Source organism: Rhyacophila brunnea, unplaced genomic scaffold, assembly GCF_057557595.1.
Source record: "Rhyacophila brunnea isolate RB1 unplaced genomic scaffold, BYU_Rbru_1.0 scaffold_7, whole genome shotgun sequence".
NCBI classification, from domain to species: Eukaryota; Metazoa; Arthropoda; class Insecta; order Trichoptera; family Rhyacophilidae; genus Rhyacophila; species Rhyacophila brunnea.
The window spans coordinates 10,750,128-10,769,646 of record NW_028233339.1 but is presented as its reverse complement, the minus strand read 5'-3'; the positions used below and the strand labels follow the sequence as shown (position 1 = coordinate 10,769,646).

The following is a 19,519-nucleotide window of genomic DNA, read 5'->3' as shown; positions in this document are numbered from 1 at the left end:
GAAGTAAAGTTATTCCCTACTGTATATATCATCATGACTGTGGAACCGGTGGGTGGTTAGAAAATTTTACTATTAACAGATACACAAGTGGGCGGTAGATATAAAAATGTTGACTACTGTATAGACCCTTGTCGTAGACTATACAATCCAATTAGTGTGGAAAGCGGAAATAAAATAAATCGTAGCTCCGAGCGAATTTGTCATTTTCGAAAGTAAGAAACAATAATTCAGAGTGGTTAGAATAAATACGCACATCGCGCATTGTAGACATTGCAAAATACTTTGCTTTAGATTGCCAATAGCCAGTTAAAATTCATACGGTACCTACTTACTTACATACGCGAGTATGATGGTATCATTCCAGTAACGTTGATATTGCAAAATAGATAGTAGGTACGCTATATTTTTTTTAAATAAATTTAATAGAAAATTGGGAGCTGTACCACGAACCTGTGTCATTACTTTAAAGAGATTAAGCAGCCTATAATCAATCTAAAAAAATATTTAAAAAATATAATATTGTTATAATTATTTGCTCACACAATATGTCATTATGTTTTGTGGTAAATTATACCAACACATTGTACTCAGGTGTTTTGTACATACACCGTAATGACTAGGGAATCCAATCCCGAGCCAAAATTCTGATCCCGGGATTTCGGGACTGGTCCCGGGATTGGCATTTTTTTCCATTGTTTATATAATTTTTTTATATTTTCAAATAACATTGATAAAATCGGTCAAAAATAAATCTAGTATAATTTATACTATTTAAGACATTTATTGTTAATATTGCATACGTTCAATCTTGGAAATACATAAGTTTAACGGAATAAATAATATTGTAATATAAATAATAATGTGAATTGAATATGAGATTGCTGTTTCTGATAGTTAAGACTTAATGAATGGGTTAGCGAGATTTAAAATAGTAAAGCAAATCATGGTGTACTTATGGCCTTTCCGTTTCATAAATTTAATTAGTCAGCAAAGTATGAAACTGCCGTAAAACGTATGAGATCATGGTGGAATTACTTTGTTATTTTCCAATCTTTCTCATTTTTATTAATTCATGTGAAAAAATAAAATGAATCCGCAACTTGCACATGGGTATAAATCAAACTTCATTCAAACTCAGTTTATTTTTAATGTAGTTATTTGTTATTAAAAAGTATTTTTTCTGTTATATTTTCGTTTTTATTTTATTGTCCATAAAAATTGATAAAAAAAATCAATCCCGAAAGCTTCGGGATTATGTTTATCAATCCCGGGATTCATAGGTATCGAAAATAGCTCGGGATCCCGGGATTGGAATCCCTAGTAATGACGTAACGTAACGAACGATACACACTTTTCAAAGTTGTATCAAGAAAAACCATCCTGTACAACACTGTGTGTATATGCGTATATCGAGTTTAGTTTATCATATGTTTGCATTGAGGTATTATAATTTTTACAATAAGTTGGCCGTCTAAACAGTAAAAACTGTCTATCTCTAAAAGTTAGCACAGGCAAGAGAGGTGCTGTTAAAATGTATCACTTATTGTAACTACAACTAACTTATTGTAAAAATTATAATACCTACTTCAACATAAAAATATGAAAAACTTCCCTCGATAACAGTCTTTTGTATAGTATAGATGCGCTGAAGTGTCAAAAAGTACTATGTTTTAACCGCACATCTGTGTTAACTTTTAGAGCGAAATAGACAGTTTTTACAGTTTAACCGACTAACTTATTGTAACAATTATAATACGTCAATATATAAATATGATAAACTACCCTCTATAGCCACCGATGGCAGTCTGGTGTATAGAATAGATTAGCAGGTTGCATTACCAATATTTTCCATAACACTAAAAGACATCAATTCAAAGATGAATATCAGACTAGTAAAATCGATTTTTATGAAATGTACAAATTTATAATTAATTTTAATTTACTATCTGATCAAATAGCCTCAGTGATTTTATAGTAAGGCGACCACTAGCTGATTGTGTTGTAATGTAGTTAATTGTAATCGAAAGTTATGACAACAGCCAAGAGTGACATTTATTCAGCATTTAATGTCACTGGCTGAGTGAAATTACTCCCAGTCAATAATTAGATTTCATATTATTTTATTGTTTTTATTATATTTTATTAAGTATAAGTATTACTGTGATATTTTCCTTTAAATCTCAGACCTTTTGAAGTTTTGAGGTCCGTGAACTATGCATGAAGCGATTATGATAATAATGAAACTAGAATAAAATATTTAACTGTCGGTAGGTATGTGATAATAATATCAAACGTCAGAATATATTAAAACTGTGTTTATTTAATACACAAACATAATTTGAAAAAATCTCATGCATATACACACTAGAAAAAATCATTTTATAGGAAGAAAAAAAATACGACACCCAACGGGACTTGAACTGTATCTGCTGGTTTCGCGCCAGTATGCTTTTCCAATGAACCTACCGGCATCTTAGTTAACTACGACGGTTTTCACTAGTAGTTGTTACATGAAATGCTTATCGAATTGCGTTAAAATGTTGGTTATAGGCTTTAGTATATTAAATTAAAGTAGGTATCAATTAATTCCTTAATTACTAACCGACGTCGCGGATTAGTCCTCGTCTATTATTAGTATATACTAGTATTCGTCGAATAAGATACAGGATTTCAGAATGTAACATTCTATATATTGAATATAAGTACATAATTTGAAAATATCCCATGCACATAAAAATCATTTTGTAGAAAAAATATGACACCCGACGGGACTTGAACCTGTATCTGCTGGAATATGCTATATAGAATGTTACATTCTTGTGTCTTAGTCGCTAAATAAAAAAAATAGTTTAATGAAAATGAATGATGATTTAATTTTCTATTTATATTCTGAATTAGTTTAAAATAAATACTAACCTCATTTATGTTAGATTTTTTTCTGTTCAAATTATTATAAGTAATAATATTATGTACCCGTCTTTACTTCTATGGTATCTAGAGCAAGTCGTCCTGATACCTTTGTAACGATATAAATAAGAAACGGTACATCTTTAATTGAACAATACAACATAGTTAATACGTTTTTAATCAATCGATCTCTCGATGTGTATTATAATTATTCTTTAAATCGAGCGGCATCATGACAGCTGTCGGAGTCACGTGATGTGTGATTATTCAAATTTGGAACAAATTGATTCTCTGCCATGTTTTATGGTTGCATAGCCTTGCTCATACGGGACCATAAGCAAATATTATGTAAGATACAAGATGCGACCACAAAAAAATACAATACTAGTAATAGTAGCAATATTTTGAACAGTCATAATTTAGTAAGTAGGCACACTATGAATCCACTTTAAGAAATTTTACAGAGTTTCTCAGAAATTTCAATTATCTGTTTCACCGAATACCAATTTAATGACTTTTATATATCTCCCAGATATATTTAGCAAGATATTGCATAAGTATTTTAGACTAGGAAATAATGTTATATTTAACATTATTCCCACTATATAGCAAAATTTATCATGTAAAAATATATATTCTAATGGATTTAAGTTTTGTATTATTCCATTCGAGTCGTTTTTTGTAACCCGAGTTTCGCCTTTTGGCATCTTCATGCACTATGTGCACTCACCAAAAGGCAAATACACACTGACAACGAATACAATTAACTCTAACTTGTATAACAAGTTAATACAATACGGTGGATAATAACTTTTGCCTCACCTCACCTCACACTTATGGATCACCATAAAAATATAACATACAAATTATGAATAGTTGAAGTGTCAGTAAAAAACCTAATTAGTAAAAACCTTATCTTATTAATAACAATACATTCGATAGCATATTATAATAAATCGTCAAAGCCTAATAATAGATCATTAATTATTATAATCAAAAAAATACTACACTCAATAGGTGTAAAATCGTCCATTCTGGAAACAATGGTAACGTATTAGGAATTTAATGGCGTTAACTAATGAGATATATCTATGATATCAGTCTTTAAAAAGTTATTAGTTAAACAAATTAATATTCAATAATATTCTTACATGATACCTACCTATTTTTTGTTTTATAATATATTTTTTTAATATTACCAATCCACAAAAAAGTATTCAAATGAAATAGAACAAAACTTAAATCCATTATAAATTAAATTAAAATTCCATCAAGTACCTTCGGTCGATAGTATTAATATTACAAATACGCAATATGATTAAAGCTTTTATTTCTTTGCAAATCAAGGTCAATTATAACTAAATCAAAATTGGACCCATATTTGTATATAGGTATTACAATCCTATTCTAGGGAACATTTCAATGTTTAAAAAGATTCATATTTATATGATATTAGTAGAAATAAGAAGTTTGCTATCTTGTCTTGAATCGCTGCGATTTGGTTTGTTCCACTGATGTTGCTCATTAATCGATGGTTATTCGCATCGATGGTACATTTCCGCGCAATATTGTGCGGCATCTGGAATGCCCATAAAGATGGCAGAAATAATGCTCGACGATGTCCGCACACACCGGAACAAGTTGGCGAGCCGGAGGCAAAGAAAAAAGCGCGGCATATTTACAACGGTACTCCTCACCTACATTTACGAGAGGCGCGCGCGTTCGCCGTAAGATATCGGTCACAGAATATCATTATTGTTGTTATTTTGCATTTTTTTTGTCTTCCGCGCAGCTCCCTTTGACAGGGCTCTCACTGAAAGCGGACGTTTTCTTAATTCAAAATGGCTACTATATGGGTCACCCGTTTATAGTCCTTGAGTATTCCTTTTTTGAAAATTCGAATACGAAATTTGTACCTCGGAAATAACCACGATTACTTAGATAAATTTTATTTTGTTATTGCATATCATGACGTAAGATAATGTATTCTTTTCAATTTCACATGGTACTTAATCTAAACTAACATAACCAAACCCACCTGAGTAATATGCGTTTGTCTTTAAGGAGATTACTGGAAGATTTCTCATATTCATAGCGTCCTTATAATATATTATATATTCATTTTCTATATTGTCAGTAGCATGAAGACAGAATTAATGGGAACTGAAATACCTAACGGGTGTGGAGTAACAGGCGACCGATCTCGCGTATGGAAGAATACGGGATTAACTTAAACACGTGTCAAGAATACGTCATTGTAAGCTTGTCCTTCGTTCTGACAACTGTTCTCGATTTATATACTGACGCTCATTGAATATTGGTGTCGTCACGTCAAACACGTCTAAAATGTTTGGTTCATTTTCGTAGGACATTCACACATTCAAAACCCTGCTTCAAAATGTAGTGTATTGGGGTATAGCCTATCTGAATTCTATTAATTAATTTGTTCTTTGCATGCACAGTAGTGTGCAATCATCCCCTACCGAATTCTTATGCGCCATTTCTGTCTAAACTCAAATTATTATTTTTATTATCATATTATCTACAGCGAAAATGACCACGTGAATCTTATTTATAGATCCACTAGTATAAGTTTGACCGCTGAGTGAGGGCGCCACATGCTAACATTTGGCATATCAATCAATGCTTTTCTATACTGTGTTGAGCTTAGTTCTAAATTCGAACACCAGAAAATTTATGATGATAACTATCTATGGTAAAAACAAGATATAGAAATCCGCTCATCTATGTCACATATTCAGTAACAAATACCTAAAAAAGACCGTTTCGTTGCTTGCTTTTATGAATTTGTGATATACTTATAATAAGATGATGGCTGTAAATTAACTCTTGCTGAGTTTTAGAAAAACTATTCACTGTCCTTCTGGACTTTGAAATCCCGCCGAAACTAGTCAGGCTTGTTAGAATCACACTGCAGAATACACACTCCCAGGTGAAAGTGAATGGCCAACTGACGGAGGGCTTTGAAGTATCTCGGGAATCGGGATCTAAAGCAAGGAGACGGTTGGCTCCCATGCTGTTCAACTTAGCCCTCGAATCCGCTATCAGAAAGTCTCAAGTGAACAGGAGCGGCACTATATTAAGCAGACCGGGCCAACTGATTGGCTACGCAGACGATCTCAACATGATGGGCAGATCCATACAGATTATGAAGAAAGAATTTGACCACCTCCAAAGGGCCGCACTGGAGATTGGCTCAAATGAAAACAAAACTAAAATCAAGGTACAAAGCCGACAAAATCAGAGTAGGCTGGGCCAAAGTTCCTGTTTTGGAAACCATCAATTTGAGGTTGTCAATCGGTTCACATACCTGGGTTCCAATATTACAAAAGAGAACGAGGAACTGGAAGAAATAAAAGCCCGAATAATCGCTGCAAATAAATCGTACTTCTTACTGCGGCCCATATTCAAATCCAGAAATGTGCACAGAAAAACTAAGACCCGGCTTTATAAAACCGTCATATGCACAGTCGTTGCATACGGGTGCAAGTCATGGACGCTAAATTTGAAAGCAGCTAAAATGGTGGATTGCTTTGAGAGAAAGATCCTGAGGCGGATATACGGACCCATGAATGATGGTGGGAAGTGGAGAATTATGTACAACACGGAACTATACCGCTTATAACAAGATTCAAAACTCTCCACCTTCATAAAACTTCAGACGCTGAACTGGGCAGGCCATGTCCAGCGCATGCCTGAGTCACGGATACCGAAGAAGATCCTCGAAGGAAATCCAGGGGGAACGCCAAGCACACGATGGGGTGACAACATTACAAAAGATGCCAACCAGCTGCTAAAAATCATGATTTGGAAAAGACGTGCGGAGGACCGTTCCGGCTGGAGGACGGCGGTGGAGGAGAAAAGGGATCGACTTGAGCTGTAGCGCCATCGAAGAAGAAGAAGAGTTTTAGATTTACATTGAAAAAATAATATTGATAATTTTTTTTAAAATGAATGAATTTTAAAATGAAATGAATTCGGTTAAATCTCTATGTTGAGTATCTTAAAAAATAACTGTCATGTTTGTATATTATTTATTGTTATTCTATGGCACATTTTTATATGTATAAGGAAATTATATTATACCTATTGTTCAATTAATACAAGAATATAACTTGTGATTTAAATGTATCGATTTGATCGCCCGAAAATCCAATGCACGCCACTGTATATTAGATAGTATTAAGTAGGTACCTAGTACGAATTTACAAAACACCTCAAATTCAAAAATCAAATACACCTATTACTTTACAACAAAATAACCACTAACCAATCGAAATATCACGGTCAATATGTACACAAATTTATTATCTTACTAGTATTTATGTTATATAAAATATTTGCTCATTTTACTACCTGGTTTGAGATGCATTAATAACTTCACAGTTGTATCACGTATGATTTTTTAAATAAAAAAAGTTTATTACCAGATAAATAAATAAATAAACAGCTTTGTTTTTGGCGACCACATCATTTATTTAGGTTGCATATTTCTAGCGTTGAACATGTCGACATTAATTGAAACAGATCGGGCAGTAATAATTGATTCGAAATATACTTTTCAATGTTATCGTAATACTTACTTGAAAAGTTTTTAAGGCCATTTTTTTGGAATGGAAATCTTACTCTGTAATCACATATTTGTAAATAAGCGATTATGAAAATCTATATGTAAATTATTGTAAAAAAATATATTGCATCAATTATTATAATATTATAAAGCAAAGCGTTGGAGCGGAGCTCGGAGCAGGAGCACGGAGCACTGGAGCAATAGGATTTTACCCGGAGTACCGAAAAATTTTAGTGCTCCACTTAAATTTTCGTCCTAAAATTCATTGAAAATAGTATCTACATTTTGACACTTTACAACACTGGAATTATTTGAAATATGGCAACACTGCCGAGTGATAAATAACCTCACTTTTTTGACAGAAGAGGTAAATAATGAGAGACGATTTGCTGTCGGTTTTGTTTAATAGAATTAATAATGAAAATGACGATTATTTCAAAACTACTTACTTATTTTTTATTTGTTTTTTACATTTTGTATTCATATAATACTTTATTTCATTTTAAAAAAAATACCCGGAATGGAGCAGACCATGGAGTGGAGCCAGATGATGTATTAGGTCCCGGAGCGGAGTTGGAGCGGAGCAACTCAACAAAAGGGTCCGCTCCAACGCTCGAAAACAATGCAACAACGAGTATATTAAAATCAAAGTGGAAGAAAACTCACTTTTATAGAGACATAGACTAAATATGTGTATGTGAATCTATAGAAATGTTACTATGGTTAATGATTAAATTACCTGCAAACTATTTCATTCAAACTTTTATTCACATCACAGGTTCATTTATAATAATGGTGCACGATGTTGTGCTCTGAGATTCATTCATTATTCAGGTCTGCACTAAGATAAAAACATAATATTGTATTCGCAGGCAGAGGTGAGATAGGTAAGTTTATTTATATAATCGGCTATTAATATTCGAAAATTTAGATAAACAAAATCGAAACATAACTTGACGGTTAGCAAATTTAAGCACTAATACTAGTAACTTTCAATCTTCGGCAATACTCTTTATATCATGACACGACCACTTGGTTTTTTTAAAGCTTTCGCGATGTATATAATTTATTTATATATTTATACAATATTACGTATTGTACATATTATTATGTCATGCGTATATTATAAATCGCCAGCGATGGCTTCTATAGACAAGAGATTATAGTCGCCCTCTTTATCACACTAATCGCCATCAATTTTAAATTAAAAGATTAGATGAATTTCTCTGGTTAGGCCGTCATATCGAAAGAAAAAATATTGATACCTGCTGTCGGTATCGTATCGAAATAAAGTATCGATCTGTCATTCAAAAATAATCGTTATGCTGCGATTACATTATGATCACGTCACGTGCTGTTACATGCTGGCACGGTGATAAATTTAATATATGGTTTTGTCATTCCACTGAATATTTTGAATGATCAATATCTCTATAAATTCAATTAGAGAAAGTCCCAACTCTAATGTATTAGTATTTTGAATTATTATTCATGGCAATTTTAATTAATTTTAACAGTTTCTATTGCATCCATAAATAATAGATATTTTAAACATAACCCAACCAGCATACCATAGATAATAGACGTAAACACCAGACATAGATAATAATTTAATAGAAATTCCACAGAGAAAACCACTAAAATCAACGCAATTTTTACGTGAGTCGGAAATGTGTAGGCCTGCTGAAAATGGAAAAAACGTTCACTGACTAGTGCGGTTCATGATGTAGCGCGATACGCATGAGGTGCCCTCATTGTTTTTATGGTGATTTCAACAGATTTTGATAACTGACAATGTTCGTTTAAATTAAAGGTTCAAAATGTGCCACGGGATGGGAGCATCAGTATGATGATAACATTTTAAATACCAAGCAAGGAAAACGACTTTACACATGTTTTCTCGTAGCAGCAGCTTACTGTGACAGCACGTAACGTGATGATAATGTATTTGAGCATTAGCGTTATCTTTCTTTTCGTTTCTTATAAGCGAATATGATGAGAAATTAAATCTGTTACCAAAACAACTAAATCTTACAGACATACGTAAGCTCTTTGTAAAATAATATATGCATCGGTATGCGACAAAGTATAATTCCATTAAAAATTTAATGACTATCCAAGATCGATACACATTTGTATGTAATGTTATAATATGTATGCTACTCAGTTACTATTATATAACTTGCATATTTCAGTCCAATTCATCATTATTTATTTTTGTTACCTATATAATTGAACCACACCTGCGAAAAATCATTAGGTCAAATCAAATTTGACGGATTTTTTCATATGGAAATTTTGGCCCTGCCCAAACCAGTTCAGTGGATAGGTAGCAACTAAATCGCTAATACCCGTTGCTAACATATTAATTTAATAGATATCAGTTTTCACCGATAACATATAACTGTTACAGATATTTCCTTATATAAAGGACTATTAAAATATTACGTATATTATGTAAAAAAGAAATTACACTATTACAGCATGAATTTTGTTTATCGACATACCTAAGTAATAACATAGTCGATTCATATAATATTAATTATAATAACTGTTCCATAACTATGTTAAACCACTGCGATCAACTTTCTTTCTGTAAGTGGAAGGTGGGAGTGAAACTTTGGAAGCTAACCTAAATATGAAAATACTATTTTATTTACTACATTAGATAGATAGATGCCCAAAAGAAAATATAACTTACTATTGTTTTATTATAGTAGACAGATCAGATTTATCCAGTGAAGCGTAACAATGTCAAGTACCGTTGTATTATATCTGGTTCAAAAGATCAGATTCTATCACTGACTTTGAAAATACGTCATATAGTTATATATAATATACATCGTTCCAGAAAAATCAAAAATAATAAAAAATATTAAGACACGTAGTATCTGAGCCCTGAGGTAATCATTAAATTTTATTCAGCGCTCGAAATGAACTGGAACGCACCGGAGCCCAGCTTCGGTTCGTGGAAAAATTAAAAATGGCGCTCCGGTTTGTAAAATTCTTATGACAATCATTACATTAATTTTCATTTGTTAATAAAGTTTAATAAGTTACTTGACATGTCGTACACATATATTTTTACAAATAATAATAAGATTTTGTGTTGTTTTGTTTCAAAGTGTTTTTTCAAAGAGTTTTGTACCATTGCATTGTATTTCATGATTTGCCTTCCGGCATTCTCAACATCTGTGGATATTTTATGATATTACTAATTAAATTATCGGAAATAATACATTATTACGGGCCCTTTTAATTAATTTTGTAATTAACGTGTTAATTTGCATTTGAAAAATAATTAGCAAAAACACAATTTTGTGCGGCCCGTAAGCTATGGGTTAAGAGTGTTTGCTCAGTGTTTTGCGGTGGTATAATAATTGTAACATTCATTACCATCATTATCGATCACTACAACTCAATGTGGATCTTGTCCACCTGCAGGAAATGTCTCCACTTCCCTCTGTCTGTCGCAAGCGTACCCCATACTTTCTTCTTCTTTGACCATGTCCGATCGAATAAGATCATATGGGCCTCCAACAAAGTAGAGGTTTGTATTGACAGATTTAGTTTCTACGATAAATGGATGTCAGCCATTTGCTCAACCTATTAGGTCCATACTCTGACTCATACACAAATTGAAAAACAATAAATGATGAGGTAGATGAACCACACACTGCTTATACGTGGTACATAAAGTAAGGAAAAATAATAATACTAATTTTGACAGCACATTTCGTAAAAAAATATTTTTCTCGCCTGTGGTGCTAAAAACGTTCCTTGCCTAAAACTTAGTAATGCGCATCGGATGTCTTAAGACAGTTGTTGCATTTGTCCGTCTAAGGTAATTAGGTAGGTATGGAAGGTACTTAACTTAACTCTTACACTAATATTTTCGAAAAATTGTCGAACGCTCCGGTTCATAAGCTTGTGTATTTCGAGCGCTGTATTTATTTATTTAAAATTAAAACTTTGTAAACAAAACAAATCATAATTTAGGACGTTTACAATGTGGTAATTAAAATATTACCCTCAGAAGAGAGAAGCAGCAAAAATAAAAAACATAAATATACCTACTTACTTATATTTTATTTAAACGATAAACAGTTGATTCAAAAGAGGTAATGACTGCTAGAGTATCCTCCACGTAACTTTGCAATTATTGTGATAAGATTTGTGTGTAATACGCACTGCGTATCAGTGCTAATATTAGTAAATGCCAGGCGCCTGATTGGCTGATTTCATCAAATAATTCAAAAAAATCTATTCCAAATTGCAAGGTTACATGGAGGGTAGTATACCTGTAGTATACCAGTATGTGGTTAACGGGATCATATAAATTTAATTTGATATTCTTTATGACATAAGCATTGGAAAACATCCCTCGTGAGAGTAATCAAAATTTAGAAGCAACCTACGAGCTTCACGAGACTTAAAAGAGAGTATGCCTTGAAGAAAAGCAGTTGGAAAATAATCGTTTGATAAATAAATTATCGAAAGGAAGGGAAAATTATACACGCTGTAAGATAAGTTTGTAGGAAACTTCATAAGGACTCATATTCAAAAATACTACCACTAACGAGACGTAAAGTGTACGTCTGTCATTTAGATTATACAATGGTTTAGCATTTCACTTTTCGCATAATGAATCCTAGATATATTATAATATAATAGTATATTTTAGTATTGATCCAGTACATATATACCATTTCTGCTTCAAGAAAAAGTATATAAACAAACATCCACATAATATTGAAACTATGTTAACAGATTTGATAATAAGTTGTTACGTTATTGGTATTCTTGAAAAAATGTCAAACAACTGTTTTTTTCGTAAATAATTGGTAAGAAAACCGTGTCAAGATACGACCAAGATTCCCACCAAACTGTATAATCAACAAAAAAATCTTTAAAAAGTTTAACTCAGTCACGGAAATCGAACGCACTACCCTAAGGACAAGAGATGAACATTATGCTAATCTAGCATATGCTGCTGCTAAATAAAGGTATTCAAGTCACCGAAAAACCGTATTGATACTTAAAACACCTCAAAAACATACATAATAAAAAAATGTTTATTTAAAAAATACGTGTAGCAATTGGGACTAAAATCTACATCCATCAATTTGTATAATATTATTTATCATATATTCCAAATAACGTACGTTACATTCTTAAATCTGTTATATTATTCATTGAATAATATATACGTAGTTTAATTATAAATACTACACTTAACGTTACACTTATATATATACAATTGAATCTAACAATAAGTGATATTGTGTAGTTTTTCGCTGGAGCAAGGAAATATCATTGGTTCTAACATGTGTAAAATCTAAACTTTCAATCAAAAAGTCCTCATGCTGTCTATATATTAGTATTACGTATATCAGAATTATTTAATCGTCTAACTTTAGCAAGTATATAGTTTCTCTCTATTAATAATACGATGTCATATTTGTAATAAATAAATAATTATATAAAATCACTGCCACCAAATTTATTCACTATATTCGAGATCTTTTAAATTTTACTGTTTAGGTAAATTTTACTGTTTATGTGAAATTTATATAATGATACTGCTGTATTGTTTATTTAATTCTTAATCAATTTTGCTCTCTAATATTTCATAATATTTTAATGGAGAATTCCGGCAATTACATTTTTTTTTAAATCTACAGAGTTTATCTTTAAAACTAACTCTCATAATATAATTTAAAACTATCATTACGGTGAACCGATTTAGTGCGTGCGTTTAACACAAAAGATTTTACCTGTGTTTTTGTAAAGGTGGTTTTATAAAGAGTTTTTCTACCTGTGCGTGTGCCATTTTTGGCAATTCCCTGGATTTTTTACACGAAATCCAGGTAAACGAAAAGAAAAAAAGGTTTTCTAACAAGTTTTATACAGCTACTATAAAATTAATATTCCAAGTAGGTACTAACTATTGTATATTTACCTACTTACATAATATACTAGGTAACTAATCCACCAGGAGTACCTAATACGTATTAAACACAATAATACGTATTAGGTACTTATTCCAGGAATAATTACTATATATTTTATTGAATTTTAATAACAAATTTAACTTGAAATTTGATTTTTATTCATTTATGCATTTACAGTCACATTAACTACAGACACATTCCAGTGGCAAAGGATGGAGGTAGGCTGTTAAGATTCGTCATAAATAGTGCACACTAAACTTTGTCAGTCGTAAGTATTCGTTTATCTATAAAATATCAAAATTTACGCTATTAAAATCATACTTAACTTTATAGTTTGAATTAGGCAGATAAGTACGAATGAAAAAGTGTGCAAAATTTTGTCTTTCGCTCAAAATATACCAAAACTATTATGGTTTGGTTTAGGCAGGGCTTAATTGATTTTTAAAAACTACTATATGTAAACTGTAGTCTTATTTCAATAAAAAACAAATAAGTGTGACTAACATAGTTTAATTTGCACTATTTATGTCTACCTCCACTTCTCGCCACTATATTACTTACATAATATACTTGTATTCATTCGAAATCTTCGTTAAAAAAATTCTTAATTCGGAATCTTAAAAGCCTACCTCCACCCTTTGTTACAGACATATTCAACTGTGTTTATTATTCAAAAGTAAAGAAAATTCTTGATCGCAATACCATTATAAAATGTACAGATAGGCATATATTTTATACGAGTATTAAATTGATAATTTTAATTTATTTCCTTTTTCATAATATTGTATGATAAAAACTTTAGGCGAAATGTCTATTCACATACTTCTACGTCTAATTTTGCTCATTCGTACAGGTAAATAGTTTTACCTGAGGTAAATAGTAAACCTTTTTTTATGTTAGTAGTTTAAATTTAAAAAATATACTCATTTTTTCCCATAAAAACTCCGGATTGGGAGAAACAATAAATTAATAATCTTCACCCTCCCATCCCTCAAGAAGAAATCGAATAATATTTGATAAGAGAGTAAACACTATAATAATCTATATGTGATAAGGTAATCCTGGTGGAAAATCATTTATACTTATATAATATGTACCAGTGGCGAAGGATGGAGGTAGGATGTTAATATCTGACATAGATAGTGCATACTAAACTTTGTCAGTCAAACGTGTTTGTTTTCATTTAACTAGGACTACAATGTGTAAATAGTGTTTACTAGATTTAAAAATTAAATTAAGCCCTGCCAAATCTAAGCCACAGTAGATAATTGTCAGAAAATATTTGTTTATTTATAAAATATCTAAAATTATGCTATTAAGTCATACATAATTTTAGATATTTTATAGATAGAAGAATATTAATAGAAGTTAATTAATTAAAAAAAAACTAACTAACACCATCTGTAATAATTATATATTCTGAATTCAACGAAAACAAAATAAGAATGATCGAAAAAGTTTAGTGTGCACTATTTATGTCGAATCTTAACAGCCTACCTCTACCCTTGCTACTGATATATCTACACGATTTAATCATTACCAGAAATGATTTTATCCACTTAGATAGACACTGTCAACTGTAGTAGGCATACTTTAAATACAGTAACTCGAAAATGTATGAATTTTATAAATAAAACTGGTAAATTTTGGGGGATTTTTTAATACTTACTATTATTATTATAATTTGAGTTTAATAATGAAATTAATATCGTATATAGGTACCTAGTTAGTAGTACAATATACGATTAAGCATTTTTATCACACAATATATTGCGTTTATCACTAGGCAAAATATAAGACATCTCTCGAGCTTTGAACTTTACAATGTAAACATTTACAAATGTCTTATCGCGCTCGTAAACCAATAGAAGACCCCGAGAGATATAATAATAATTTATTAATTTAAATTCAAATACAAGGGAAATAGAGTTTCACTTTCTTGTATCAAAAGTCACGTGAAACGCATTCAGACGTCACCGTTCAACATAACATCAGAAATTTCTTTTGTATTAATTACGTATAAATATGAATTATCAATATGTCAGAATTAAACCATTGTTTAATTAACGTGGTCAGTGTCATTTTCTTTTACACGCAATTCATTAAAGCTTACGTAGTTTACACGTTTTACTTTATAGAATAATTATATACCTACTAGATTGATTACGCGGAACTTAATTCTTACATATTATTATGTATTAACTTAATTCTGAAACTCGGTTAAACTCACTAAACATTTTGATTGTCTGTGATAATTTTATGAAATTCGAATAACTATCGACTTAATGTTAACTTAAAATGTGTGAAACTAACTGATTCAAATAGGTATAATAGGTACCTATGTAGTTTAAAATTAAGCAAGGTAGATTTCTAATTTGAAAATGATAGCACTAGTGACTAGACTGTCATTAGAATGTTATTTCATTTATTGCTGATGACAATCTATAATAATTTTCAATACCTTATAAAATGTGTAACTCTCCAGAGCTAAGAAGATAGTTTAAGTTTAGAGTTTAAAATATAGAGATTAATTTTCTGCTCACAGCATGGAATATTTTTTGAACACTTTTCCATTACAATAGATTAAAATATCAATAAACATTCCTATGGAAGTACAGGAAGATATTATTATTATTTGGTTTTATTTGATTTTTGTCGTCATGAGATTCATTTCATAGTTATAATATATTTAAAGTCATAAACTAATTAACCTTTTCTTTAATAAACACCTTATCCTGCCACCCTGATGTTGACAATAATTATCTCTGAGTCTTTTTAAGTTTTGGATATTTTTTATTTAAAAATAATATTTTCCATAAAGTAAGTAGGTACATAATATAGACCAGATATTATGGATTGAATATTCTTTGCTGTATCGTATTAGTCTGATTACCATTAAATAAAAATATTTAATTTTATCGAAGGCAGTTTGATTCCACGTTTTATCACTATATTAAGAAGATCCAACGGATGGGTAATGAAAATTGACTTCTCTTTCAATTTTATCACATTCTTTAATACGAAGGTATTTCTGAAATATTCAATACTATATAGATACTCAGTTTTTAAACAATAAAAGCACTATCAAGTTTTAAAATATTGTAAAACTTCGGTCTTAATAATCATACTTTATCCTGGAACGTTTTAATGTGTTTAGTATATTAAATTTTTAAAAATATTCGTGGTATTCCAACGACAACTTTCTCGTTTCGATTTTAAAATATATTCGCAAATGCTTTCACTGTAAATCAGATTGGCTCTAAGAACTACATTGTTTGTAAGTTTTGAAAACTACTTAATACAAAGCAGTCCATCAGATATAAAAAAAATACATATTATTATTATAATATAATATTTAAATGCTTATAAGGTTCAATAAACTTATTATTGATAAATTATTTAGATCTAAAATGGTCCAGAATGCATTCATCGGCGTCGTGAAAGTATTTAAGTAAAAATGACAATAAAGTAATACGTAATAAATGTTATTGTCATTCATTACTTATCGACAATTTATCGCCATGTTCTTAATTTCTTAACAAAGCGAGCAAAGCTCAAGAATACAAACAAGATAAACATACTGACAGATACAGTATAATAACCAATAACGTTATTAATATAAAATATAGTCGCATACCTTGTTTTTTTCTCTTTCTAACGCGTTAGAAAATTTCTCCTTTGCCTGAACTTCTGATGATGTAAATCCTCCACTAGCAAAGTTTTCACCAACACATTTATACGGAAACTAATGAGTATGTAATAGAATCATTTCTAATGCTTTCATAATTATAACTGTTAATAATTAACACTCAAAATGATTAAATATGTACGTATTATTAATCCTTTAAGTAATTAGTTAGTATTAGATTATTAATAGGGGAGAGTTCAAACTGACACAATTATTGTATTATTTTTCTTGTAGAATTAAATATAATATCAATAATTAACACTAGAAATATAATATCGATCACTGTATTTTATTATAGACGTATTTCATTGCACTAATATATACAACTAATAGTAGAGCGGATCTTGCATTTATAAAATGCAACTCGTAGTGAATAAAATAAGATACCTACGTCACATATTTATTCACAATATCTAACGTTGATTTCATTTTAAAACGAATTTATACAGAGATGAAATATTTAATAATTATTTATAGTAATTAATAATAGTAGTATTACACGGCTGTTAAACATTGCAGCGGACTGCCATAAAATTATAAAAAAAATAGCCACGAGAGTTTGAATTTAAAAGAACACAATATAAAAAAGAAAAACAAGTTCGTTCGTTCGAAATTTTAAAAGTACGCGGTAAAAGTTTGTCGGAGAGAAAGGCGGGAGATTAGCCAAGGCGCGCTATGTGCAACGCGAACGACGGTCACTGTTCGACTGCCGAGAAGAAAAGGCAATTCCCTACGCCTCCCCACTCAAACACAGCGCCCTGTCGGCGGTAATCTTAACTCTGGGAGAGTTCTCGAAAAACTATTACCTACCTGATTACCACGAGACTAGGTAAGTACCAGGACTCCAGAACCACTCGTCTAGGTTTATCTTCGAAACAAATGCTCATTAAGGGAGGCAGCGATGGAATACTGAGTGTGCTTCTGCAAGAAAAACGATACCGATTTTCTTACATAAGTACATAACACCAATATTAAAAATAAATCTTTTCAATAATCAAAATTGGAAACGAATTGATTTAATTGAAATATTTTCCGATTTCTTTTTTCATTTCTCCGAAATTACTTAAAAATAAAAAGAAACTTTCGCTAGCACCTAGCATGGTATTTACCTTCATAGAGATTATATTAACACACGTTTTATAAGGAATACACTTGAACTATTTTCCCAACCCTTTGGGTCCTTGAAAAACGATCATGCAAGTTTGAATAAATTATTAAAAAAACTGTCAACGCCGCACACGGAAAAATTCCACACAATCTACTCTCGAACGTTATCATGTCTACAATTCCTTCCTTAACTTGCCACACATGGACAACGCGTGCCCATCTTACTCTCCCGAGATGCCAGTAACTTAATTTTATTGGTACTAGAAAAAATCCCGGTGGCAGTGCCACTTGTCATCATTATTTTCGATGCGCTCAATAATTCTATTTTTATATCATAAGCAAAGCAATATACGGAAACAATATTCATAGCTGAAGAACGCGTCGATTTAAATACCAATATAAATTGGTAGGTATATATTTCGATAAAACCGGTATATTTTACGTGAGTTTCATTGGTATTGTCATAAAAAAGTTTTTTTTTTATTTAAGTATATTTTAAAATAATAACTCTAATAAAATTCTGTGAATGGGTTAAGAAACGTGTGAGCAAAATACATATACATACATAGCTAAACGATTAAGTGCAGCGAGCATGAGAGGGATGCAACGTGGGTTGAAGCGAAGACGCAATCTCTTTCGGATGCAAATTTATCGAGATCATCATCGATAGACATATTATTGTTAGCTGTTTATACCTTTGGCAGGCCAAAAGAGAGATCGTGATGTACTATATCGCGCTGCGCTGAGTTACAGACAGACAGATAAAGCTAGATAAATATAGGTATAATGTATTTAAAAATAAACGGAGCTGATTTTTTAAGTAGGTATATCTTAAGATGGTATAAAATATACCATATAATGTTTGAAACATTCACGGTTGTTTATTATCGTAATGGATTTTTTGACACCCCAAAAATCTATGTACTTACATAAAATGTACCATTTTAATATTTGCAGAAAAATACAGAAACACACGCGAGCCCGTAAATACAGAGCCTTATAAACACTATTAATAATTACTAAGCTAATAAAAAACTTTTTTTAAAATGCCTCTACAATCCTATGGGGATTTGGGCCGCCTCACAAAGAGGATTCTTCTTTTTGTTTTACGAGAAATGGATGTTAGTCACTAGCTCAACCTATTAAGTACATACTCTGGGTCCAAATACACATGTAAATTTTTGCCAGATCCGGATTTAAACCCGGGATTTATTATAAGCCTGGCGCGTAACCGCTCGGAAATCGTGGGCATTTATCGCCATTATATTGCAT

The 19,519-nt window shown here is 31.1% G+C and overlaps 1 protein-coding gene across 1 annotated transcript in view; it reads right to left on the bottom strand.

The window, feature by feature from the left end:
* Positions 1-17,851, bottom strand: part of Ptr (patched domain-containing protein) — a 183,889-nt gene extending 166,038 nt beyond the window's left edge. The window contains exon 1 of the mRNA XM_085957600.1: positions 17,090-17,851. The gene's annotated coding sequence lies outside the window, so the exon portion shown is untranslated. The remainder of the gene's footprint in view (positions 1-17,089) is intronic.
* Positions 17,852-19,519: the final 1,668 nt, after the last annotated feature.